The sequence below is a fragment of the Diaphorina citri genome, unplaced genomic scaffold, assembly GCF_000475195.1.
Source record: "Diaphorina citri unplaced genomic scaffold, Diaci psyllid genome assembly version 1.1 scaffold182, whole genome shotgun sequence".
Classification (NCBI taxonomy): domain Eukaryota; kingdom Metazoa; phylum Arthropoda; class Insecta; order Hemiptera; family Psyllidae; genus Diaphorina; species Diaphorina citri.
This window is the reverse complement of record NW_007377619.1, coordinates 262,837-290,605: the sequence shown is the minus strand read 5'-3', so window position 1 is coordinate 290,605 and position 27,769 is coordinate 262,837. Positions and strand designations below refer to the sequence as shown.

At 36.9% G+C, this 27,769-nt stretch overlaps 2 long non-coding RNA genes across 2 annotated transcripts in view; one reads left to right on the top strand and one right to left on the bottom strand.

Annotated features, from left to right (window-relative positions):
- Positions 1-1,216: 1,216 nt before the first annotated feature.
- The window catches only part of LOC113465923, a 29,869-nt gene continuing 3,316 nt past the window's right edge, over positions 1,217-27,769 (bottom strand). The window contains exons 2-3 of the long non-coding RNA XR_003390499.1: positions 1,896-1,946; positions 1,217-1,594 (exon numbers count right to left, since the gene is read on the bottom strand). This is a non-coding gene — a long non-coding RNA (uncharacterized LOC113465923). The remainder of the gene's footprint in view (positions 1,595-1,895; positions 1,947-27,769) is intronic.
- Positions 14,235-27,577, top strand: LOC113465924. Its single transcript, XR_003390500.1, has 2 exons — positions 14,235-14,465; positions 27,233-27,577. It is a non-coding gene; the product is annotated as an uncharacterized LOC113465924 (long non-coding RNA).

Sequence of the window (27,769 nt, the reverse complement as noted above, 5' to 3'; positions counted from 1 at the left end):
TCGATTTCGATTAAAAGAACTACCTAATGTCACCTCAGTCTTTCTTGGCACACTTCCTAGGGGAGGAGAGGAGGTGTTTCAAATGAAATTGAAAAAAAAAACTTCTATATCGAGTAAAAAACTCCTATATTGGACTTGACATTGAGTGGGTTCACTCTATCCTCCTCCGCCCAGTCCAAGAGACGTGGGTTCGAAGGTTACTGTGGTCGTACCCTGAGACAGGATATTTTGTGATAAATTCGAACGATAAATTTAAATAAATTGAATACCAAGTAGTGTACACTAAATTATTAATAGAGAGAGGAGTATCGAGCAGGAAAGTAAGAAGGAGTTGAGCTAACGATCAGAGATGTGTTGGAGTTTGGATAGATGAAGAAGAGATCAACAAAGATGGGTTAGGTCAGGACTCAGGATCGTACCTACATAGAGGAAATTCTGGAGGGTTTAAAGCTGCCCAAGGTTGACCTTTGTTTACTTTGATCTATCGTCTAAAAGTCTAAAGTACCAAAATTACTGTATCAGTCACTATACACGTCAAGTACAAGAATACGAATAGGTTTTCAAGAAGTTTCGTACTGATCTATTCGAGATTAGAATCAATTCTGATGTTGTATGTAAAATAATAACGTCCATGCATGTGTATTATTTATGTAGTTATAGCTTGTGATTATTTATGAGAGGATCATTATGAATTATGAACAGACAGACATACTCGTACAGTCTTATAGGTTATAGGAAGGTACTAGCCCATTGGAGGATTATTTCCCTAGATACACCAGCACAAAGAATTATGTCCAGAATACGGAGTATTGCCTATCTTAATTTAGACAATTTTCAATCTTGTCAGGAAGGCTTCAGGAAAACATATGGAAACAATAGTACCTACCGCGCTGAGGGGCATTGGATGTTTCATGTTAAGCATAGGAGATCAAAAAACAAGCCGAATTGAATTTGTTGCATGTGGGTATTGTGGGTACTTGAGTGAACGCATTCACATGATGATCAAAACCATTCACACCACACGCGATTATGTGCACCTTTTTCTAAAGATGGTCTATAGTGAGCTTTTTTTTTTTCATTTGAACAGCAAATTTGGACAATACAGCAGCATAATGCACTTGGCATTGTTCTCTCATTCACAAAAAGACGAGCCGCCACGATTTTTATTTGAGAGAAAAAAAAAAATAGTTCAGAAAATATAAAAGGAGAGAAAAAAACGGTCGCTACTCTCAATCTATTCGTCTTAAAGAGATAAATATCAATTACAAAGCAAACGCCGATCCTGTTTGAAGTTTGACCGCTTTGCTTAGAAGTTTCACCGCTCCGGTCGCGTGACACAGATCGGCAGGTAAAGATCCGAAGATACATTATTGAAATGTAATTTGACGTTGTAGATATACAGGGTGTTACTTACTTATTTTCCGTGTCCTCTTCTTTCTCAAGCCTTAAATTTCCAGTAGTCCGCGACGTAGAGGGCGCCGTCATTTGCTGCTAGTAGGTCATTTTGGGTGTTGATGGCGATATAATATATGAAGCAGGATCAAACATTTTGATTACTGAGCTTTTGGGGGGCAAGCTTCGGCGATGGACACTCCTGAGAAAAGAGTCAATAGGAGTGGGAAATTGTAATAGTTTTACACGTTGAGAGATCAAGTTAGTAAAAGACGGTTCAGACTTCAGATAAAACTAGATTACCTATAGTAAGTTTTGTAACTAACTAGATTAACTGTCCAACTGTTCCCTATTGTGACCTTGAGATTTCAAATGCAGAATTCACTGAGCTCAGTTCATTTAAACTCTAAAGCTTCTATATTGAACTCATCCAGTTAGCAAAGGGTAAATAACGATGGAATCACGTTGTAGAATGGGATAGATTAAAGAACAATCAGTCTTACCTTATTGTTACATTGTAGTGCAGCGGTGTATAATGATTTTAATGCGGGTAGCTTTACATTCCGAGGTTTAGATTAAAGCAGAAGGGACGAAGATGAAAAGAGGATGACAAAACAGCAGAAGAAAATTATTCAATTAGTGAGAAAGTAGAAGAAAATATCGCCAACCATTTTCTGAGTTGTTCAAAACAGAAACGAACTTCTCTTGTCATTTCCCTAACTTGTACCTCCTCCACTGGGCATTTTAAATATCCTTTTATGCCATGTCCATAATGCTCTTTAGTCGTTAGACCCACGTCAAATTTTTGTAAAACTTTTGGTGAGAGGAGTGAATTTTTTCAGTTTGTTTTGACCTCTCTATCACTTTGATTTTGATGAGAAATGGATTTTAATTTTGAATATTTGCTTGGTATTTCACTCCCCACAAGAGGAGTAAAATTTTCAGAAGTGCTTATACCTACCCTTATACGAGTACATTTGAAAATATTATCATAGTCTTTGGATGAAAATTGACACCATCAGGAAGGTCTGACTGTCCTGACCCTACAGCATTTAATCATTATCGGTCATTATTGATTTTTTCCACATTATTATTGATTTCCATGTATAAAATCAATAATTGATCACAAAACCTACGTGATTTCGTACTGATCTATTCGAGATTAGAATCAATTCTGATGTTGTATGTAAAATAATAACGTCCATGCATGTGTATTATTTATGTAGTTATAGCTTGTGATTATTTATGAGAGGATCATTATGAATTATGAACAGACAGACATACTCGTACAGTCTTATAGGTTATAGGAAGGTACTAGCCCATTGGAGGATTATTTCCCTAGATGCACCAGCACAAATAATTATGTCCAGAATACGGAGTATTGCCTATCTTAATTTAGACAATTTTCAATCTTGTCAGGAAGGCTTCAAGAAAACATATGGGAACAATAGTACCGATGATGTAAAAATATTTGGGATGGTTAGAGGAAATTACTGGAGACGAAATTCAGGATATCAGGAACATAAATTGTCACATCATACCTATATAAATCTTGGAAATCTAAAAGGAAACTGAAGAATAAAAAATAGATATTATTAAAATTTAAATAAATAACTTGATAAATCTTCAGTGGAGATAGTACTTGGAGTGCCAATGGAAACGTTACTCAGTCATCCATAATCACCGTACGTACTGTCCCATATAACTATAATGTGTGCCCTACAACAAGTTACATCTACAGATATACTAAGAGACCCAAGAGTATCTACTTTAAAATGGTAGATTCAGCATTCTCAAAACTCTAGACTTAAAAGTGGTACAATAAGACAAGTTTTTCTTAGTGACCAATTACCAATTATTACTAAAAGACTCGGACAATGTTGATTTGAAAAAGGTACTGGTGATTCTTGGGCTTATTCCGGATTTGGATTATTTTGGAACAAAATCTCTCATAAACCTACATGAACATTTCAATATAACACAGATACTAACTTACTTGAGTCCTCTGCTAAACACTACCAATGGATATTACTATATGTAGAATCAGGAATCCCCTAAAGAGATGTGTACCTACCTCATATAGGACAGCCTATAGAAGTTTACCCCAAGTTCACGGCCCTGTTTCTCAATCCATAATGATCCAAGTTCCATTTCTAGCAGCTAGCAGGGTGGTCATTGGAACAAATGTCTGTTATGATATTATGCTCTTGTCTCTAGAGCAATAATAACTATAATGACTCTTTCTTGTCTCATGCTCTAGATTTAATGCTCCTCACATCTATCATAATGTTTGATGCGACCATTGAAAATAATTTTCTCTGTTCTATCCTTATAACAATTTTCAACCACTGCTCCTAAATACATAATTATGTGAAGGTACCATCTATATTCTTGCCTTATAAGACCGTGTTTTGCATCGAATAGGATCAAATAGGTATGGATTTAAAGCTGTATCCACACACAGTCGACGCCGTCAATTGGCGACGTGAATCTATCTTGTCGAGGCAGTCTACGGTCTCAGTCGATGTCGATTGACAATTAGGATTAAGTTGAGCATTATTCATGACCACACTCAGTCTAACAAGAGAGAACTTATGCCATTATGGATTGACACAAACGTGATCCTTTTTTGGTCCTTCTCCGTTGATCCTTTTTCGTCAAACATTTCGGAACAATTAATTGCGACAGTAGCCGCATCAAAGGTAGTCGGTCCCAATAGAGAATTTAATAAAAATTCTTAGTGACCAATTACCAATTATTACTAAAAGACTCGGACAATGTTGATTTGAAAAAGGTACTGGTGATTCTTGGGCTTATTCCGGTTTTGGATTATTTTGGAACAAAATCTCTCATAAACCTACATGAACATTTCAATATAACACAGATACTAACTTACCTGAGTCCTCTGCTAAACACTACCAATGGATATTACTATATGTAGAATCAGGAATCCCCCAAAGAGATGTGTACCTCATATAGGACAGCCTATAGAAGTTTACCCCAAGTTCACGGCCCTGCTTCTCAATCCATAATGATCCAAGTTCCATTTCTAGCAGCTAGCAGGGTGGTCATTGGAGCAAATGTCTGTTATGATACTATGCTCTTGTCTCTAGAGCAATAATAACTATAATGACTCTTTCTTGTCTCATGATCTAGATTTAATGCTCCTCTCATAATGTTTGATGCGACCATTGAAAATAATTTTCTCTGTTCTATCCTTATAATAATGTTCAATCACTGCTCCTAAATACATAATTATGTGAAGGTAGGTACCACCTATATTCTTGCCTTATAAGACCGTGTTTTGCATCGAATAGGATCAAATAGGTATGGATTTAAAGCTGTATCCACACACAGTCGACGCCGTCGATTGGCGACGTGAATCTATCTTGTCGAGGCAGTCTACGGTCTCAGTCGATGTCGATTGACAATTAAGATTAAGTTGAGCATTTTTCATGACCACACTCAGTCTAACAAGAGAGAACTTATGCCATTATGGATCGACACAAACATGATCCTTTTTTGGTCCTTCTCCGTTGATCCTTTTTCGTCAAACATTTCGGAACAATGAATTGCGACAGTAGCCGCATCAAAGGTAGTCGGTCCCAATAGAGAATTTAATAAAAGTGGTACAATAAGTATTGATATCAAGTTTCGGAAAATTAAAAATCTTGCGACATTCTGCTTACCAGGAAAATGCCTTGACCACACCTTGAGAGATATGATAAGTCAGGAAACCAGATGGTTCTCAGTTCCCAGACCTGATGACTCTGTTGTCCATATTGTCTCCAAAAGTTCCAGGAATTGATCTTCCAATCTTTAGTTCACACAGGAAAAAAAAAAAATCTTCAGTGTAAATATTTTGATATCCTTAACGAGATAAAGTGAGGATATTTGGAAACAATAAATATCTATTCTAGTATCCTGTGCAAAGTACTTGTCCTACCCGTGATGAGTGATTCATACCTCTCTGGAATCGCTTTGTCTCCGAAATTTGTTCCAAATTTGACGGCATTAATTAATGGTTTTTGTTCTAAAAGAGACAATACCTCACAGATGGAACGATAAATTATCCTTCAAATAAGAAAACAATGCGATGAATTAATGAAAGAGAGACCAACTGAGAAAAAATATGCCTGGGGTATTCTTGGTTGTGGACCAAAATTTATGCTTTTGTTTTCTTTGCTCCTTGGGGAATCTGGGTCATTATGATAGGATGTATTTTTTATGTATGTTCATTATGATTCTTATCATTTAATTCTTTAGCTCTCATAAAAGGGATCCCCCTCTGGTGCCAGATTGTCTATGCTAGTTGCCTAATAGCTGTAGTGTCTATGACTATGATTATGAGATAAGGGTCTTCTTGAACTCTAGGCACTTTTAAAACTTTTAACTGATGATAATAATATCTGCCCACTTTTTTCGTCCGTTATGGTTTTGGTTCTGTCTAAGTGCTTTGTGAGTAACACAATAAAGAAATATATGAAACGAAGTACTATCGAAATTCAAAACCTTAAACTGGATAAATAATACAATTTTATATTTAGCTAGATAAAAACACATCAAACTAAACGGGCGCAAATTTTCTCACCACAAAAATATCGTGGACTGAAAAACTTGGAAAAAAAATCGGTTAAAAAACTCTAATATCGGAGCAGGTACGTCCAATATTTCTTGAGTGTTTATGTTGCACTGTCTATGTCTACTGTCTACATTGAAACTTCTGAAAGTAACTAATTACCCAATTAACATTGTACCTATAAAATTGCTGAAACTTCAGGCAAGTCAAATGACGAAATAGAAAGTAAGAACATAAGCAAATATTATATCCTATTGAAATAATTACTTTCACTATGAATACTAAGGGTGAATTATTTTGCCCTGCATAAAAACAGGCTCAATAGTGAATGAATTAACATTAAAATCATGCTAATTACTACAATTTGATGTTAATGTCTTGTAATAATGGTAAAATATGTAAGGGCACGTGGGAAATTCGAACCAAAATAGCTTCTATTTTTCTTTGTCTTTTAAGCTTTTTCTTGTTTCGTATCTCATAAATTAGCTACTCACCTTAACTCGAATACGAGATATTAAGGAGCGCGGTAGCGCTCCGCCCCGCCAAGTCAAGTAAGTTTGACCGCGCTACTAGAGATATTATACGCGACAGGGAAAGTAGCCGTTTTCAGGTAGTTGTAGGGGGTTCCTATTACTGTTCTTATTTCAGTATGTACTATCCAATTCTTTTAGGATGGGAGTTCGGATGAAGAATCTGTATACATATGTATTGTTTCCTTTACAAGCTCGAACTTTAGATGGGTCTCTCTGAACTTGAAGGGAAAGTATCTGAAAGAAAAGCTACGCACTTAATAAAATGACCTTTCAAGACGGACTCATAATTATCATCTGCTCCTTTCCGAGTGTCCATTATCTGTTTGAAGTAGAGAAACTAGATCATTTGCTGCTAGCAGACAACCGGTTCCATGGCTATAATGAAGATTGTCAACAACAGAAACCATTAAGAAAAATATTACAAGACCTGAGTCTGAACCAAAGCAAGAAAGGAATCAAAAGTATATGGAAGACATCATAACACAACATCAAGTTGCACTTGATGCCAGTGACGGAGTATGAAATTGGTAGTAAATAAATAATATCTACTGACACTTATTTACTTTGGTAGCTACTTACCTACCTGTTTTATTCTGACTTGTTTTGAACTCTCGTTTTCGTAAAATGCTTAGAAAAATATCCTTGTTACTATTCGTGTTAATTAGGCCTTTGGGAATTGTGGAACAATATTGAAAGAATCTCATCCAAAAGAAAATTCCAAACCGTTAAAAATCGACAAAGTTTTAAGGTAATTTTCTGAATCATGTATTTTACTATTTTATCCCTCAACGAGAGTCAATCTCTTCAACACTGTTGCATCTCCTGCACTGAACACAGCTACAAGATACACACAAAGTGCATTAATATTAGTCTTCATTATGAAAGGGTTCTTGCTGCATCAGTTAAAAGGTTTAGTCTGTGGTTTAATCAATTTTTTATATCGTCCCAAACAGAACACAAATCTCGTCTGGCTGTGAATCTGGTTCAGGTTTCCGGTGTGAGGGATGACCACAAGCTAGAGGTTCCTCTGGGATCCTGGCGTTGACCACAGATTGAAATCATTTTTGCCCTCAATTATGTTGATGTCTATACCGGCCTAATGTGGATAATCTACAGGTTATGGATTATGGATCATTGCAGAGTGGTCATTCAAAGGATCCCCTCTTGAAATTAGCTGATTTGTGACGGACTGCCTACCTCAGGTTGGTTGGTTTCATAATACCTGCGAGAGATTATTGACTGATGCTACCCAAATTTCCGGGGCTACGCTGAGATAAAATGTACATATGGTAGGCAGGTACGTCCAATATTTCTTGAGTGTTTATGTTGCACTGTCTATGTCTACTGTCTACATTGAAACTTCTGAAAGTAACTAATTACCTAATTAACATTGTACCTACCTATAAAATTGCTGAAACTTCAGGCAAGCGTGACTAGGTAAAAAATACTCTAAAGATGAATTTATGAACCTGGTACATGTTATCAGAAACTGCTCAGAAAAGTTTCTTCACAAAGATTCAGTTCCATTCCTGCGTGTTAAATTGTGCAATTGCTTCCACGTCAGATTTTTTTCCTCGTCTCTCCTTCATTAAGTGAAAATGCAATTTTATAAAAATTCATAATCTAACTCTGAGTTGAAATCCAATTATTATATTTCTTCCATATCTGTTTCTGACTTAAACATGTTGTGCTGTCGTGTTACAGAGCGACTTGCAGTTGTAGATCTTTGTTTAACATCTGTGCTTCCAGTTTCCATATCTATTCGTGTTCGTATGGAACTGGCTAATCTCTGTAATAACTCGAAAGTTTTTACGAGGTGTAAGTCGAGTAGTGAAGTGTAGAGATGTAGAGCTGTAGACGTACCTCTATAGACTTGGCCTCTTCGGACCTTTCATTTGCTGAATGTGTTGTGCAATGTTAAGCATCGTTCTTTGTATAGCTTTTTGGATCAATTTGGCTATTCTGTTGACATCAGTTTTCAACCTAGGAGTCATGAAGGAACGACCGTCTTAATATGTACTACCTATGTCGAGGATATCGAGTTGATATTATTTAACCCTAAAAACTCTTGAGGGCGAAACAGTCATAGTGGAGGGTAGTCTTTCAGGTCATCCTACCATAACGTGCAAACCAGCTTCCTACGTCATCGTGCAAACTGTCTTTCTCCATAATATTTCCTACAGTACATATTTCGTACAATTTTTTTGTCCTTTGTTTCATAATAGGAACTCTTTGGGAGTGGGAGAGTCCACCTACCTTTCTGATTTCCTTCTTTGCCTCCAGCCACAAACTCTCGTTCTGTCTTCCATGGGATAGTTCTTATAAGGTTTGTCCACAGTCCACACATAGTCGACGGCATCGGCACTCTCTTCTTTTCAAATCAAATGAGTCCCGAGGAACTGTTCAGGTGACAAGTGGACTGAGGAGGTCTCTTCTGTATATTTACTCTGAGGCAACAACCACAGCATCTCTCCTCAATCTCTAGGTCAGTGCCCGGTAGTCGCCATATTACTCACATAGCCCGCGGGCTTCCAACCAACTTGTAGCTACCTGAATTACCTCTCTCGTCTACTCTGAGGCAACAACCACAGCATCTCTCCTCAATCTCTAGGTCAGTGCCCGGTAGTCGCCATATTACTCACATAGCCCGCGGGCTTCTAACCAACTTGTAGCTACCTGAATTACCTCTCTCGTCTTCTCTCTCTCTCTCTCTCCTCATCCTACACATGCACACATACAAGTTAGAACAACAACGTCTCTCTCTCTCTCTTCTCAATATTATTGTGATAATAAAAAATGATAATCCCAACACGAGTGGCGGCTGATGCATCCGAAAAAGTTATGAAATGTTGAACGGATCATTAGTACCTAGATGGGCTAATATACGAAATTAAATTTTAGTATTCATCTCGCGAGATTGGGCTGAATTTCGCACTCAATCTCGCGTATTGTGATAATAAAAAATGATAATCCCAACACGAGTGGCGGCTGATGCATCCGAAAAAGTTATGAAATGTTGAACGGATCATTAGTAGATGGGCTAATATACGAAATTAAATTTTAGTATTCATCTCGCGAGATTGGGCTGAATCTCGCACTCAATCTCGCCAGATTGAAAAAAGTGCGGATTGCCATCCCTAAACGGATGGTCTGATTTAGTAGTTTGAAGTTCCTGCAGACATAGGTTTGAAAGTTGTTAGTTTTGTGTAAGGTAGTGCCTAATTGTTCCGAGGAAAAAAGGTCCATTTTAAGATCCCTGAAACTTATCGGGTAGAGGGATTCTTGCACAAACATCTCAAAAATGGCCCAATCTAGTGAGTCCATGCCTTTTCCTGTAAAACGAACCCTGTATACTTTCACATCTTTCTCCAGCAGCCCAAACTCACATTCTCCTATTTAAATGTTGGAAGTTTAAATGTTAAGAACAAATTTAGACTGGATAGGAATCCACTATCTCCTCTAGACTCTAGACCTTATAAAAGAGATTTAGTAGTTTGAAGTTCCTGCAGACATAGGTTTGAAAGTTGTTAGTTTTGTGTAAGGTAGTGCCTAATTGTTCCGAGGAAAAAAGCTCCATTTTAAGATCCCTGAAACTTATCGCGTAGAGGGATTCTTGCACAAACATCTCAAAAATGGCCCAATCTAGTGAGTCCATGCCTTTTCCTGTAAAACGAACCCTGTATACTTTCACATCTTTCTCCAGCAGCCCAAACTCACATTCTCCTATTTAAATGTTGGAAGTTTAAATGTTAAGAACAAATTTAGACTGGATAGGAATCCACTATCTCCTCTAGACCTTATAAAAGCCATTATAAGCCCCAAAAAAACCTCTTCTCCATGTTTATCTCGAGGTAATTCAAGTAGCGCGCTAAGATTTGATAGTGTTGGGGTTTTGATGATTATCATCATTAGGTGTATTGTGTAAGAGATGACTTCTGACTACTGTGTTGCGCTCCGTGCTATAATATATTCAGAAGCTCTCCTCTCTTTACCTATAATTACATTAGAACTATCATATTCCTTCTCGAGAATATCAATCTAGTCTGTAGCTTCTGGGCTTGCAGACAGCTTTGTTATTGAGTTTTGACGATTGTTGAGATTTTCTTCGGGTAGACTGGTGGCTTTTTGATCGCAGCGCGCCTATTGTGTGCTCTGGAGTGGTTTGATTATAATTATTATTTTTAATTTCTATAGGGAGCGTACATATTATTGCTTTTGACAGGCACGGTGCAAAGGAAAAACGAAAGACCACAATCATAAAACCAGGAGAACACTTAAGGACATCCAAAAGGGTAGGAAAAGAATCCCTTGGTTATCTTGACGTGGTCTTGGCAACTACTCACAAAGCAAAAGTAATTTCAATGAAGGATCTCTTGAGACCTTTGAGAATTCCTGAAAGTTCAGTATTATTCTGCGGATGGAAAATATTTAAGTTTATCTAAATCTGGCCCTGAAACAATACTCCATAACTGAAAAATTAATGCAAGTACCTGTGATTCAAATGACGAAATAGAAAGTAAGAACATAAGCAAATATTATATCCTATTGAAATAATTACTTTCACTATGAATACTAAGGGTGAATTAATTTGTCCTGCATAAAAACAGGCTCGATAGTGAATGAATTAACATTAAAATCATGCTAATTACTACAATGTGATGTTAATGTCTTGTAATAATGGTAAAATATGTAAGGGCACGTGGGAAATTCGAACCAAAATAGCTTCTGTTTTTCTTTGTCTTTTAAGCTTTTTCTTGTTTCGTATCTCATAAATTAGCTACTCACCTTAACTCGTATACGAGATATTCCTATTACTGTTCTTATTTCAGTATGTACTATCCAATTCTTTTAGGATGGGAGTTTGGATGAAGAATCTGTATACATATGTATTGTTTCCTTTACAAGCTCGAACTTTAGATGGGTCTCTCTGAACTTGAAGGGAAAGTAGGTATCTTAAAGAAAATCTACGCACTTAATAAAATGACCTTTCAAGACGGACTCATAATTATCATCGGATCCTTTCCGAGTGTCCATTATCTGTTTGAAGTAGAGAAACTAGATCATTTTCTGCTAGCAGACAACCGGTTCCATGGCCGACAATCTGAGGCTAGATTGAACCATGTATTAGTGGTGGCTGGGATATTATGATACCCATTATTCAGAGACTTTGCTGTCCAAATGGCCCATTTGAGTAGAATACTTGGTTGTTATTATCATTGATATTATCACGGAAGGGCTGATGGTGGTAGTTAAGAGTTCAGACACTAATATAACTGTGCTCAACACTGACACGAAAACCAGGTACCTATTACCTATATCTTTTCAAAAACTTTTTACTGTATAAAGAAGGGTATAAAGAAGGAATGTACTTAAATCCTTCCAAAAGTACCTAAGTAATTTTTTAGGGTCCATGTTCCTCGGATGTCAAAAAGACGCTGAAACTAATGCCCGCCACTCACACTCAGACCTTCTAGCGTCTGTCAGGCCATCTGAGCATGAAAGCGGGCATTAAAGGTAACTACATACGTATAAAAAGTTATGAAATATACAGCCCTACTATTTTATCCCCTTCTCTGCGATTCATTCCTTCTTCCCTCGTATACATGTGCTCGGGATCTTATCAGAGATCCAACGGTCTTGATTCTACTCTAACCAGATACCTACAAAAACTAAAAAATAATAGTAAAATCGCCAGACCCCGCCTTTCCAATTTCTCTTTTTTAATTTTTCTGTAAATTATTGTTAAAAACCATTATTTCCTACCATCCTTCCAAAAGTACCTAAGTAATTTTTTAGGGTCCATGTTCCTCGGATGTCAAAAAGACGCTGAAACTAATGCCCGCCACTCACACCCAGACCTTCTAGCGTCTGTCAGGCCATCTGAGCATGAAAGCGGGCATTAAAGGTACCTACATACGTATAAAAAGTTATGAAATATATAGCCCTACTATTTTATCCCCTTCTCTGCGATTTTTTCCTTTTTCCCTCGTATACATGTGCTCGGGATCTTATCAGAGATCCAATGGTCTGGATTCTACTCTAACCAGATACCTACAAAAACTAAAAAATAATAGTAAAATCACCAGACCCCCTCGCCTTTCCAATTTCTCTTTTTTAATTTTTCTGTAAATTATTGTTAAAAACCATTATTTCCTACTTATACAAAATAGGCAAAAGAAATCAGGGATAGAACCAGAAAAAAATGAACCAAATCTCGAAATAGAATCAAATAAACTACATAATTATTACCCATATAGTAGTCCGCAGATTAGGTATACACGAAATCGCGTGATTACTGATTAAAGCCCGGGGGTTTATTTTTTTATGTAAAGATTTTCGAAAAAGATTACAAAAACCTAAATGGTTAATTTAATATTTTAACCTGTTCAACTGAATACCTACATAAATTTTTTAGGCAAATTTTTGAATTTTCTCTCAAATTCGAAAAATCACCTGTGTTACTTAGTGCCTGCCTAGTCAAAATACCTGCCAATATTGGTATACTTTGGCCCTGTACGAGGTCCTAGTCCTAGCGATTTGCGAAATCTGACCTCAGCTTTGTGTAAGATTCAAATTGTAAGTTTAAACTAATAATCCTAGTGCACTTCAGTTCTTTATTTCGTAATTATGAAGTTCTCTGGTCAGGTATGGGTTAACAGCTACCTGTATTGTCAGATACTATAATTATATTGAACAATTCAGAAGCCAAACCACAGATCACATTAATCGAACTCAAGTCCAACACACATACTTAATAAGTAATTTAGGACTGAGGATTCTTGGTTGTGGACCAAAATTTATGCTTTTGTTTTCTTTGCTCCTTGGGGAATCTGGGTCATTATGATAGGATGTATTTTTTATGTTCATTATGATTCTTATCGTTTAATTCTTTAGCTCTCATAAAAGGGATCCCCCTCTGGTGCCAGATTGTCTATGCTAGTTGCACATATTATTACAACTGAGATTAAATCCAAGATTAGCCTTATAGCCTTAGATTCTTTCGAATAATCTCTCCAGCCACTATAATATTTGAAGCATATTTTCTCAATTAAAGATTAAATCTAGCGCTTAATGCTAGGCCTATAACTATAACAATGCTCGACATGTGTTTGTGGTCAAACAATTTGATATTTTGAGATAGTATTTTTCTCCTTGGTTCTTGGCTACTGGAATTTGGGATCACATTTTATTGAGCTACCAAGAAATACGGTGAAAGCCTGGGCTGTACCTATTCTAAGATATGCGATGAGAATGATGAGATGATCATAACGACATCCAGTCATCCATTAAAATATCCACCCTTGAGTAAGAGTATAGTAAGACTTTTTTATGAATTTATGAACCTGGTACATGTTATCAGAAACTGCTCAGAAAAGTTTCTTCACAAAGATTCAGTTCCATTCCTGCGTGTTAAATTGTGCAATTGCTTCCACGTCAGATTTTTTTCCTCGTCTCTCCTTCATTAAGTGAAAATGCAATTTTATAAAAATTCATAATCTAACTCTGAGTTGAAATCCAATTATTATATTTCTTCCATATCTGTTTCTGACTTAAACATGTTGTGCTGTCGTGTTACAGAGCGACTTGCAGTTGTAGATCTTTGTTTAACATCTGTGCTTCCAGTTTCCATATCTATATTCGTGTTCGTATGGAACTGGCTAATCTCTGTAATAACTCGAAAGGTTTTACGAGGTGTAAGTCGAGTAGTGAAGTGTAGAGATGTAGAGCTGTACGTAGACGTACCTCTATAGACCGGCCTCTTCGGACCTTTCATTTGCTGAATGTATTGTGCGATGTTTTGTATTCGTTCTTTGTTTCGAACAACTTTTTTCCAATGTGGCTATTCTGTTGCCATCAGTTTTCAACTTACAAGTCATGAAGGAACGACCGTCTTAATATGTGGAGGATATCGAGTTGACATTTAACCCTAAAAGCTCGAGGGTGAAACAGTCATAGTGGAGGTAATATTTCAGGTCATCTACCATTACATTCAAACTAGTTTCCTACATCATCGTCCAAACTATCTTTCTCCATATTTCTTGAAATAAATATTTAGTACAGTACATATTTCCTACAATTTTCTACTTTATCCTGTTTATTTCATAGTAGGAACTCTTTGGGTGGGGGAATTTTGGCTTTGAGCTTCATTCTCTTCCTACTTTCACACAAAAAGCCCACTCTCAGGATTAGGTGTAGGGGCAGATGCCCCAAGGGATGGGGTTAAGCTTTTACATATCTTCCTACCTTCTGACTCCTTTCATTGCCTTAAGCCACAAACTCTCCTTCTGTCTTCCAGTTATCCAGTATTTCACTTCTTACCATTTTTGACATTACACTCTTTTTTTATGTGTCCCGAGGTATTCTTCAGGTGACAAGTGGACTGAGGAGGTTTCCTCCGGTGGTAAGACTTACCTATTTGGTTCTTAAAATAAACACAAATGATATTTTTGCGTCAGCTTTACATCAAGTTTGAACAATGGTTTTAAACTTTTAAAGTAATACCTAGGTCTAAATCTAAAATCCATAAGTAGGTATGTATCTGCCATTAGCTCCAATATTGTTGAGGAAAATCGAAATCCGACGGCTTTTCTTTTTTGTCCAAACATTTTATTCACAACATTTCAAAAACACCTGCTTCCTCTCACCAATATGTTTGCTAGCATCAGTAAATTAACGAGCGTTGTGCTGAGTACCCTCCCACTATTACAAACATCAACTGGTACCAGATAAGTTATGACTCAGATGCACCTGTGCTCAGAAAACGAGTAGAAGTACCACAAGGCTGGCTTGAAGATTTTCAAAATAATCTCTCAACAGAGTGCTGCACTTTTTTTTATTAAAACCAGATGCTGATTGCTGCACAACTCTTTTCTCACAATGAAAAATTGCTGAACTGAAGACTGATCTGGGTGTTGATTAAGTGTGAAAAGCTTCAAAGGCAATACAAAAAAACTTTGAAAATGTTGGTTAAATCTAAAAGGTTAAGTGCTAGGCTAAATATCCAACACTGGAAAAATACGACTTTTCTATCATGACTTATTTCAATAGGAACATTAGGAACTCAAGTCTTTGCCTAGATTCCCGACAAGATCCAAATGCAACACAAAGCTACCCTCTTTTGCAGCCTAGGGTAAAGCACAAGTATCCACTCCTTACCCCTACGCCTCTCTCTACATAGACACCCAGTGCACCACTTGGTTTTGGTCAGAGCTCAAAAAGAGATCCTAATTTGGGCTTGCTTGAACAACACAAAACGCCCACATGGGGGATTTTTTTTTATATATATATACGAAATCCTTGGACATCTTTAACCCGAGTTACATATATGTCTGAGTCAGTCTGAGGGCTTCTCAAGAGTGTTCAAAGGCGAGAAATAAGATCAAGATACGAGTAAAAGGTAAAGTCAAATCGCCAGTCTTGTTTGAGCTGCCCACGTCAGGGTTAAGACGAATATCGTTATTGTTTTATAATCAAATCCTACGCCCTTGATTTATGAATTGATACTTTCGTTTAATTAAAATAAAATGATCATAATTTTGAATAACAATTTTATGATTTGATTGTTGCATGTAATAGGCGAGCATGATCGCTTGTAATTTTATTACAATAGAAAGAAAAAGATCAGTCCCGTAGCTGAGGATTTAAAAGAGCTGGGAGTCCAAAATTGCCCTGGAAGGATTAAGGATAGAAAATAGAAATCAAATTCAATACGTATTCGAAATTTTTAAAATCTTGTTCTATAATTCTTCTATCTAAAGAGGTTCTAATTCTAAATCTAAAGAGATCATTGTATTTTAATGACTGTCTCTACTATTGTAGGTACCTTTAACTGCTAACTGATACGGTATTGTGGGTACTTGAGTGAACGCATTCACATGATGATCAAAACCATTCACACCACACGCGATTATGTGCACCTTTTTCTAAAGATGGTCTATAGTGAGCTTTTTTTTTTTCATTTGAACAGCAAATTTGGTGTTTTGAACGACATCTTTTCTTCTTTGACTACCTATTGATTTTCGTCATAGAGAGCTCCTGTTAAACATAGTCTCGAACCACAAAACAAAATGTTTGAAACTTCTAGCCCTATACCTAAATGTGGAGTTCGAAAGGTAAACCTCCACACTGTTACCAACAAGACAAGACACACAATCCAAACAACAACAAACTAAAAACTGCAATTATGGAGAACATTAAAGAACAATAAATTACGTTGAACGAAATGAAAAGTGCGAAATGACTAGTTCAGTAGACTACAGATTGCCATCGCCTCCAGAGGCAATTTAATATTGGCGAGTAGGTAGGTAAATAAATAAGCTATACACGGGGTAGTGGGTAGATACCGTGGGTAGGAAGACTCATCTGGGACTTGCCCATCAGAGGCGGATTCACCAGTGGAGTATTCGAGATGTGGATGATGAATTGATGAATCCTGCAAATTGAGTCAGAGAAGGCCTGGATGATGAATCTTGCGAAATCAGTCAGGGAAGACCTAAGAAGGAGGAGGGTGAGATGAAGGAATTAGAGATTCGTTGAAATAAATTTAATGAGATCCAATCGTGGGAAGATCATGAGGTCAGAGGAAGAGATTACACCAGGAAGTGTAAAGCTGTGTCCACACATAGTCGACGCGCGACGGTCGATCGACAAGGTGAAGAGGTGAATCTATGTTGTCGAGGCAGTGTACGGTTTCCCACTATCACCATTATAATTGAAAATGAATTTATGAACCTGGTACATGTTATCAGAAACTGCTCAGAAAAGTTTCTTCACAAAGATTCAGTTCCATTCCTGCGTGTTAAATTTTCTACAGATTGCCATCGCCTCCAGAGGCAATTTAATATTGGCGAGTAGGTAGGTAAATAAATAAGCTATACACGGGGTAGTGGGTAGATCCCGTGGGTAGGAAGACTCATCTGGGACTTGCCCATCAGAGGCGGATTCACCAGTAGAGTATTCGAGATGTGGATGATGAATTGATGAATCCTGCAAATTGAGTCAGAGAAGGCCTGGATGATGAATCTTGCGAAATCAGTCAGGGAAGACCTAAGAAGGAGGAGGGTAAGATGAAGGCATTAGAGATTCGTTGAAATAAATTTAATGAGATCCAATCGTGAGAAGATCATGAGGTCAGAGGAAGAGATTACACCAGGAAGTGTAAAGCTGTGTCCACACATAGTCGACGCGCGACGGTCGATCGACAAGGTGAAGAGGTGAATCTATGTTGTCGAGGCAGTGTACGGTTTCCCACTATCACCATTATAATTGAAAGATCACAAATTGTATTGATGGTCGTTCCCTCTCTAATGCTAATGTTTTCTCCTTTACACTCCTCTGTTTTCAGTGATTTGCCTAACAGGGAATAGAGTTCCCCACGACACTGCCTTATCTCCTACGAAACAGCAACATGAAATTTAATATCGTCTATGTTTAATTAAATTTGCCCTTAAATCCTTTTTCGTATCAAAAAACGCCTGGAGGAACCTTCTCCTTTACACTCCTCTGTTTTCAGTGATTTGCCTAACAGGGAATAGAGTTCCCCACGACACTGCCTTATCTCCTACGAAACAGCACATGAAATTTAATATCGTCTATGTTTAATTAAATTTGCCCTAAAATCCTTTTTCGTATCAAAAAACGCCAGAAGGAACCTTTTTTTTTTTAGAGAGAAAATATTAGGTAGCTATTAAATATAAATTAAACCCATCACCCATCATATTTTTCGACAATCTGAGGCTAGATTGAACCATGTATTAGTGGTGGCTGGGATATTATGATACCCATTATTCAGAGACTTTGCTGTCCAAATGGCTCATTTGAGTAGAATACTTGGTTGTTATTATCATTGATAATATCACGGAAGGGATGATGGTGGTACTTGAGAGTAGAGACACTAATATGACTGTGCTCAACACGAAACCAGGTACCTATTATAACTATCTTTTCAAAAACTTTTTGCTGTATAGAGGAGGGTATAAAGAAGGAATGTACTTAAATCCTTCCAAAAGTACCTAAGTAATTTTTTAGGGTCCATGTTCCTCGGATGTCAAAAAGACGCTGAAACTAATGCCCGCCACTCACACCCAGACCTTCTAGCGTCTGTCAGGCCATCTGAGCATGAAAGCGGGCATTAAAGGTACCTACATACGTATAAAAAGTTATGAAATATATAGCCCTACTATTTTATCCCCTTCTCTGCGATTTTTTCCTTTTTCCCTCGTATACATGTGCTCGGGATCTTATCAGAGATCCAATGGTCTGGATTCTACTCTAACCAGATACCTACAAAAACTAAAAAATAATAGTAAAATCACCAGACCCCCTCGCCTTTCCAATTTCTCTTTTTTAATTTTTCTGTAAATTATTGTTAAAAACCATTATTTCCTACTTATACAAAATAGGCAAAAGAAATCAGGGATAGAACCAGAAAAAAATGAACCAAATCTCGAAATAGAATCAAATAAACTACATAATTATTACCCATATAGTAGTCCGCAGATTAGGTATACACGAAATCGCGTGATTACTGATTAAAGCCCGGGGGTTTATTTTTTTTATGTAAAGATTTTCGAAAAAGATTACGAAAACCTAAATGGTTAATTTAATATTTTAACCTGTTCGATTGAATACCTACATAATTTTTTTAGGCAAATTTTTGAATTTTCTCTTTTCCATGGCTATAATGAAGATTGTCAACAACAGAAACCATTAAGAAAAATATTACAAGACCTGAGTCTGAACCAAAGCAAGAAAGGAATCAAAAGTATATGGAAGACATCATAACACAACATCAAGTTGCACTTGATGCCAGTGACGGAGTATGAAATTGGTAGTAAATAAATAATATCTACTGACACTTATTTACTTTGGTAGAATCAAAAGTATATGGAAGACATCATAACACAACATCAAGTTGCACTTGATGCCAGTGACGGAGTATGAAATTGGTAGTAAATAAATATTATCTACTGACACTTATTTACTTTGGTACCTACTTACCTACCTGTTTTATTCTGACTTGTTTTGAACTCTCGTTTTCGTAAAATGCTTAGAAAAATATCCTTGTTACTATTCGTGTTAATTAGGCCTTTGGGAATTGTGGAACAATATTGAAAGAATCTCATCCAAAAGAAAATTCCAAACCGTTAAAAATCGACAAAGTTTTAAGGTAATTTTCTGAATCATGTATTTTACTATTTTATCCCTCAACGATACCTGTTTTATTCTGACTTGTTTTGAACTCTCGTTTTCGTAAAATGCTTAGAAAAATATCCTTGTTACTATTCGTGTTAATTAGGCCCTTGGGAATTGTGGAACAATAGAAAGAATCTCATCTAAAAAGAAAATTCCATACCATTAAAAATCGACAAAGTTCTAAGGTAATTTTCTGAATCAGGTATTTTACTATTTTATCCCTCAACGAGTCAATCTCTTCAACACTGTTGCATCTCCTGCACTGAACACAGCTACAAGATACACACAAAGTGCATTAATATTAGTCTTCATTATGAAAGGGTTCTTGCTGCATCAGTTAAAAGGTTTAGTCTGTGGTTTAATCAATTTTTTATATCGTCCCAAACAGAACACAAATCTCGTCTGGCTGTGAATCTGGTTCAGGTTTCCGGTGTGAGGGATGACCACAAGCTAGAGGTTCCTCTGGGATCCTGGCGTTGACCACAGATTGAAATCATTTTTGCCCTCAATTATGTTGATGTCTATACCGGCCTAATGTGAATAATCTACAGGTTATGGATTATGGATCATTGCAGAGTGGTCATTCAAAGGATTTTCTTGCTGCATCAGTTAAAAGGTTTAGTCTGTGGTTTAATCAATTTTTTATATCGTCCCAAACAGAACACAAATCTCGTCTGGCTGTAAATCTGGTTCAGGTTTCCGGTGTGAGGGATGACCACAAGCTAGAGGTTCCCCTGGGATCCTGGCGTTGACCACAGATTGAAATCATTTTTGCCCTCAATTATGTTGATGTCTATACCGGCCTAATGTGGATAATCTACAGGTTATGGATTATGGATCATTGCAGAGTGGTCATTCAAAGGATCCCCTCTTGAAATTAGCTGATTTGTGACGGACTGCCTACCTCAGGTTGGTTGGTTTCATAATACCTGCGAGAGATTATTGACTGATGCTACCCAAATTTCCGGGGCTACGCTGAGACAAAATGTACATATGGTAGGCAGGTACGTCCAATATTTCTTGAGTGTTTATGTTGCACTGTCTATGTCTACTGTCTACATTGAAACTTCTGAAAGTAACTAATTACCTAATTAACATTGTACCTACCTATAAAATTGCTGAAACTTCAGGCAAGCCAATATTGGTATACTTTGGCCCTGTACGAGGTCCTAGTCCTAGCGATTTGCGAAATCTGACCTCAGCTTTGGGTAAGATTCAAATTGTAAGTTTAAACTAATAATCCTAGTGCACTTCTGTTCTTTATTTCGTAATTATGAAGTTCTCTGGTCAGGTATGGGTTAACAGCTACCTGTATTGTCAGATGCTATAATTATTGAACAATTCAGAAGCCAAACCACAGATCACATTAATCGAACTCAAGTCCAACACACATACTTAACAAGTAATTTAGGACTGAGGTTTTTTTCTCATAAACAAAACATATTATTACAACTGAGATTAAATCCAAGATTAGCCTTATAGCCTTAGATTCTTTCGAATAATCTCTCCAGCCACTATAATATTTGGAGCATATTTTCTCAATTTAAGATTAAGCGCTTAATGCTAGGCCTATAACTATAACAATGCTCGACATGTGTTTGTGGTCAAACAATTTGGTATTTTGAGATAGTATTTTTCTACTTGGTTCTTGACTACTGGAATTTGAGATCACATTTTATTGAGTTACCAAGAAATACGGTGAAAGCTTGGGCTGTACCTATTCTATGATATGCGATGAGATGATCATAACGACATCCAGTCATCCATTAAAATATCCACCCTTGAGTAAGAGTAGTAAGACTTATATAGGAGAGTTTTTTTTTTTTTTTTTTCAAGTAAAAATTCCTATATTGGACTTGACATTGAGTGGGTTCTTACAGTCACTCTATCCTCCTCCGCCCAGTCCAAGAGACGTGGGTTCGAAGGTTACTGTGGTCGTATCCTGAGACAGGATATTTTGTGATAAATTCGAACGATAAATTTAAATAAATTGAATACCAAGTAGTGTACACTAAATTTTTTATTGAGAGAGGAGTATCGAGCAGGAAAGTAAGTAGGAGTTGAGCTAACGATCGGAGATGGGTGATCTGATGTGTTGGAGTCTGGATAGATGAAGAAGAGATCAACAAAGATGGGTTAGGTCAGGACTCAGGATCGTACATAGAGGAAATTCTGGAGGGTTTAAAGTTGCCCAAGGTTGACCTTTGTTTACTTTGATCTATCGTCTAAAAGTCTAAAGTACCAAAATTACTGTGTCAGTCACTATACACGTCAAGTACAAGAATACGAATAGGTTTTCAAGAAAGAATGAATCATTATGAAATTATTTCTGATAATTTATAACGAAATAATAAGCTCCTTTTAAATGTCTGACGGAGATCATAGCAACATTTTACACTTTGGTTCTGACGACATCTCCACCAATTTCAATGAATATTTTACTATGGCTAAACATGGCTAGAGACCATCACCCCGGTGTATGGCAGATACAAAAAGATGTCTTTTCTTTACTCTGCCAACACCATTTGGCGAAAGCTAAAGCCGCTACAGCAACAACAACAACAACAATATTTTACTAAACGTTTCGTTCTAGTGTCATCTCCACTAATTTCAATTGACAGTTGACATTTTACCAAACGAAGTTTTTTCAATAACATTTTACTAGATAATAGAAGAACCTGCTATCTACAGATATAGTAGTACCGATGATGTAAAAATATTTGGGATGGTTAGAGGAAATTACTGGAGACGAAATTCAGGATATCAGGAACATAAATTGTCACATGATACCTATATAAATCTTGGAAATCTAAAAGGAAACTGAAGAATAATAAATAGGTATTATTAAAATTTTAATAAATAACTTGATAAATCTTCAGTGGAGATAGTACTTGGAGTGCGAATGGAAACGTTACTCAGTCTTCCATAATCACCGTACGTATATACCTATATCCAAAAATTCAAAACGATGTGAATATTAAAAGACAAAAGGATGCAGGAATTAATTTGGGTTCGATCTGAGATCTCAGCGTACGTCTGGAGGACGCTCCGGCCAGTGGGTCTACCTCAGTGGCGTAGCTGGTATCTTGTTAATGAGGGGATCCAAAGTCTCCCTCTCTAGCAAATATTTTGCAAGTTTACTGTTGCTGAAATCATTCAGCATATTTCTTTGGGGTACGGCACATGTTGTTGACTCCGTCTACAAAGCACGAAATGCACTAAAGAAGGAATGAATCATTATGAAATTATTTCTGATAATTTATAACGAAATAATAAGCTCCTTTTAAATGTCTGACGGAGATCATAGCAGCATTTTACACTTTGGTTCTGATGACATCTCCACCAATTTCAATGAATATTTTACTATGGCTAAACATGGCTAGAGACCATCACCCCGGTGTATGGCAGATACAAAAAGATGTCTTTTCTTTACTCTACAACAACAACAACAACAATATTTTACTAAACGTTTCGTTCTAGTATCATCTCCACTAATTTCAATTGACAATTGACATTTTACCAAACGAAGTTTTTTCAATAACATTTTAATAGATAATAGAAGAACCTGCTATCTACAGATATATATATGTAAATTTTACTTTTGTCTGTGTATAGAAAATGGACTGTCCATTCTGACCACCCAGCTTTATTTTACTGACCTGCCCAAGAACCATCACAAGGTAGTCCCTGGTAGTGATAATTGGATCATCGAGTTTCATTAGATGTAACCTTATGAACCAGAGTAAGTGAGGCATGGTGTGTGGCGCAGACATGCTATGACACAGAAGGATTAGAGACAGTATGGCACATCTTGTTGTGTGGCATGTGTCAGCGTATCTTTGTTGTACTAATAATATTAATTGCACTTAATAATAGCACAAGATGACAAGATGCTCCCCCATTTAGAATGATGCCATAACGGACATTTTTTGGCTGTACGGGTGTGTGCTTTTTTTCAGCGTATCCAAAGACTCTTCGATCTGTCTGGTGCTTTTGGATCTTGGGTAATTTTGGATAAATTTTGTCAGAATGTGTCTGGTGCTCTACTGAACCACCAAATTTCCACTATAAACACTGTACTATGTATCAATTTAGAGTCTATTCACATGCCTTGGTAACTTTAAAAATACGGAGCTCAAATTTTGGCTTTTTCCGCCGTCTCATCATGTCAGTTTTGTATGTTAGGACCTGTTATTGGCATTTTCAGGATTGTATACATATATATATATTATATATGTAGGAATTGTAGGATATTCAAATATTTAAAACGGTCCGCTAGTTCCTGAGAAAACATTGGTGAATTTTCACGCGGAAAGTGTAGAAGATTGATGAATCCTGCAAATTGAGTCAGAGAAGGCCTGGATGATGAATCTTGCGAAATCAGTCAGGGAAGACCTAAGAAGGAGGAGGGTAAGATGAAGGCATTAGAGATTCGTTGAAATAAATTTAATGAGATCCAATCGTGAGAAGATCATGAGGTCAGAGGAAGAGATTACACCAGGAAGTGTAAAGCTGTGTCCACACATAGTCGACGCGCGACGGTCGATCGACAAGGTGAAGAGGTGAAACTATGTTGTCGAGGCAGTGTACGGTTTCCCACTATCACCATTATGATTGAAGAGAACCATCACAAGGTAGTCCCTGGTAGTGATAATTGGATCATCGAGTTTCATTAGATGTAACCCTATGAACCAGAGTAAGTGAGGCACGGTGTGAGGTGCAGACATGCCATGACACAGAAGGATTAGAGACAGTATGGCACATCTTGTTGTGTGGCATGTGTCAGCCTATCTTTGTTGTACTAATAATATTAATTGCACTTAATTATAGCACAAGATGACAAGATGCTCCCCCATTTAGAATGATGTCATAACGGACATTTTTTGGCTGTACGAGTATGTGCTTTTTTTCAGCATATCCAAAGACTCTTCGATCTGTCTGGTGCTCTTGGATCTTGGGTAATTTTGGATAAATTTTGTCAGAATGTGTCTGGTGCTCTACTGAACCACCAAATTTCCACTGTAAACACTGTACTATGTATCAATTTAGAGTCTATTCACATGCCTTGGTAACTTTGAAAATACGGCGCTCAAATTTTGGCTTTTTCCGCCGTCTCATCATGTCAGTTTCGTATGTTTAGGACCTGTTATTGGCATTTTCAGGATTGTATACATATATATATGTAGGAATTGTAGGACATTCAAATATTTTGAAAACGGTCCGCTAGTTCCTGAGAAAACATTGGTGAATTTTCACGCGGAAAGTGTAGAAAGACTAATACCTCTTACAAGAAATGTGAAGCTTCACTTGTCAAGGCTCCATTGAAGCGTACAAGTGACGGGATATCAATTTACTCGACCTACAACCCAGAAGTTGCTCAGAGAATCCCCCTGACATAACAAAGAAGAGTCTCGTGTCTGGGATGATGGCGGGGAAGAATTTCTTGGAGATGTCCCATATAACTATAATGTGTGCCCTACAACAAGTTACATCTACAGATATACTAAGAGACCCAAGAGTATCTACTTTAAAATGGTATATTCAGCATTCTCAAAACTCTAGACTTAAAAGTGGTACAATAAGACAAGTTTAGTATTGATATCAAGTTTCGGAAAATTAAAAATCTTGCGACATTCTGCTTACCAGGAAAATGCCTTGACCACACCTTGAGAGATATGATAAGTCAGGAAACCAGATGGTTCTCAGTTCCCAGACCTGATGACTCTGTTGTCCATATTGTCTCCAAAAGTTCCAGGAATTGATCTTCCAATCTTTAGTTCACACAGGAAAAAAAAAAAATCTTCAGTGTAAATATTTTGATATCCTTAACGAGATAAAGTGAGGATATTTGGAAACAATAAATATCTATTCTAGTATCCTGTGCAAAGTACTTGTCCTACCCGTGATGAGTGATTCATACCTCTCTGGAATCGCTTTGTCTCCGAAATTTGTTCCAAATTTGACGGCATTAATTAATGGTTTTTGTTCTAAAAGAGACAATACCTCACAGATGGAACGATAAATTATCCTTCAAATAAGAAAACAATGCGATGAATTAATGAAAGAGAGACCAACTGAGAAAAAATATGCCTGGGGTATTCTTGGTTGTGGACCAAAATTTATGCTTTTGTTTTCTTTGCTCCTTGGGGAATCTGGGTCATTATGATAGGATGTATTTTTTATGTATGTTCATTATGATTCTTATCATTTAATTCTTTAGCTCTCATAAAAGGGATCCCCCTCTGGTGCCAGATTGTCTATGCTAGTTGCCTAATAGCTGTAGTGTCTATGACTATGATTATGAGATAAGGGTCTTCTTGAACTCTAGGCACTTTTAAAACTTTTAACTGATGATAATAATATCTGCCCACTTTTTTCGTCCGTTATGGTTTTGTGACTTATTTCAATAGGAACATTAGGAACTCAAGTCTTTGCCTAGATTCCCGACAAGATCCAAATGCAACACAAAGCTACCCTCTTTTGCAGCCTAGGGTAAAGCACAAGTATCCACTCCTTACCCCTACGCCTCTCTCTACATAGACACCCAGTGCACCATTTGGTTTTGGTCAGAGCTCAAAAAGAGATCCTAATTTGGGCTTGCTTGAACAACACAAAACGCCCACATGGGGGATTTTTTTTTATATATATATACGAAATCCTTGGACATCTTTAACCCGAGTTACATATATGTCTGAGTCAGTCTGAGGGCTTCTCAAGAGTGTTCAAAGGCGAGAAATAAGATCAAGATACGAGTAAAAGGTAAAGTCAAATCGCCAGTCTTGTTTGAGCTGCCCACGTCAGGGTTAAGACGAATATCATTATTGTTTTATAATCAAATCCTACGCCCTTGATTTATGAATTGATACTTTTGTTTAATTAAAATAAAATGATCATAATTTCGAATAACAATTTTATGATTTGATTGTTGCATGTAATAGGCGAGCATGATCGCTTGTAATTTTATTACAATAGGAAGAAAAAGATCAGTCCCGTAGCTGAGGATTTAAAAGAGCTGGGAGTCCAAAATTGCCCTGCAAGGATTAAGGATAGAAAATAGAAATCAAATTCAATACTTATTCGAAAATTTTAAAATCTTGTCCTATAATTCTTCCTATCTAAAGAGGTTCTAATTCTAAATCTAATGAGATCATTGTATTTTAATAACTACTGTCTCTATTATTGTAGGTACCTTTAACTACTAACTGATACATTAGAATTAAATGAATTACCTAATGGATAGCCACTACCACTGCATGATTTGCAATAAATTTATTCTGAATTATTGTAAGAGGAGGAAAAAACATTCTGAGCACGCTTAACACCTTCTCTAACACATTTTATAGCCAGAGGTCTTTTCTGGTCTAATGGTCATGAAGTTGGCTTCCATTGAAGTGTCCTTTATGGGCAAAAACAAGCAATCGATTCATCCTTGATTTATTCTTTTCTATGGCCTCAAACCTATGACCTTTTGAAGAAATGAATATGACATTGGCGGGAATTGAACCCAGAGCTTCAGAGAATCTTTTCTTTTCAGGACATTTTTATCTGGGTCACGAAAGTCAAGATTAAATGGCAAGGCTCCACTTGGAATTTAAAAAGGATTTTTATGTTCTTCCTTAAAAAATTGTGCCAATAAAATTATTGACGTTGAGAAGTTACTCATGTTCCTTCCTTCTCGTGTTCTAGCTAGGAACTCTTCGTTTGAACTGTGCTCGGTGTGTGGACAAATTTCATAGCAAACTAAAAATTTGCCTTATCTATGTAGAACAGAAGAACTCGACTATTTTCTTAACAATTTTCGGAAAAGGCAGGCATTAAATCCTGTTGTGCTAGAGATACGATAATCAAGTAATTTGGTCTCATCTTTGGTATAGGAGGTTACCCAGGTCTGGTACTTAAGTTCAATTAATTAGTATTATAAAATATTCACAGCACAACACACCACGTATCCTCCTCTCTCTCGAGAAAGAAAGATGAAAAGAAAGGAGGAGAGCGCCGACTTTAAGAAATACCGCGATAGAGGTGCCCAGCAGTACCGCGGTCATATAGATTGTTTCCGTGAATGTTGGAA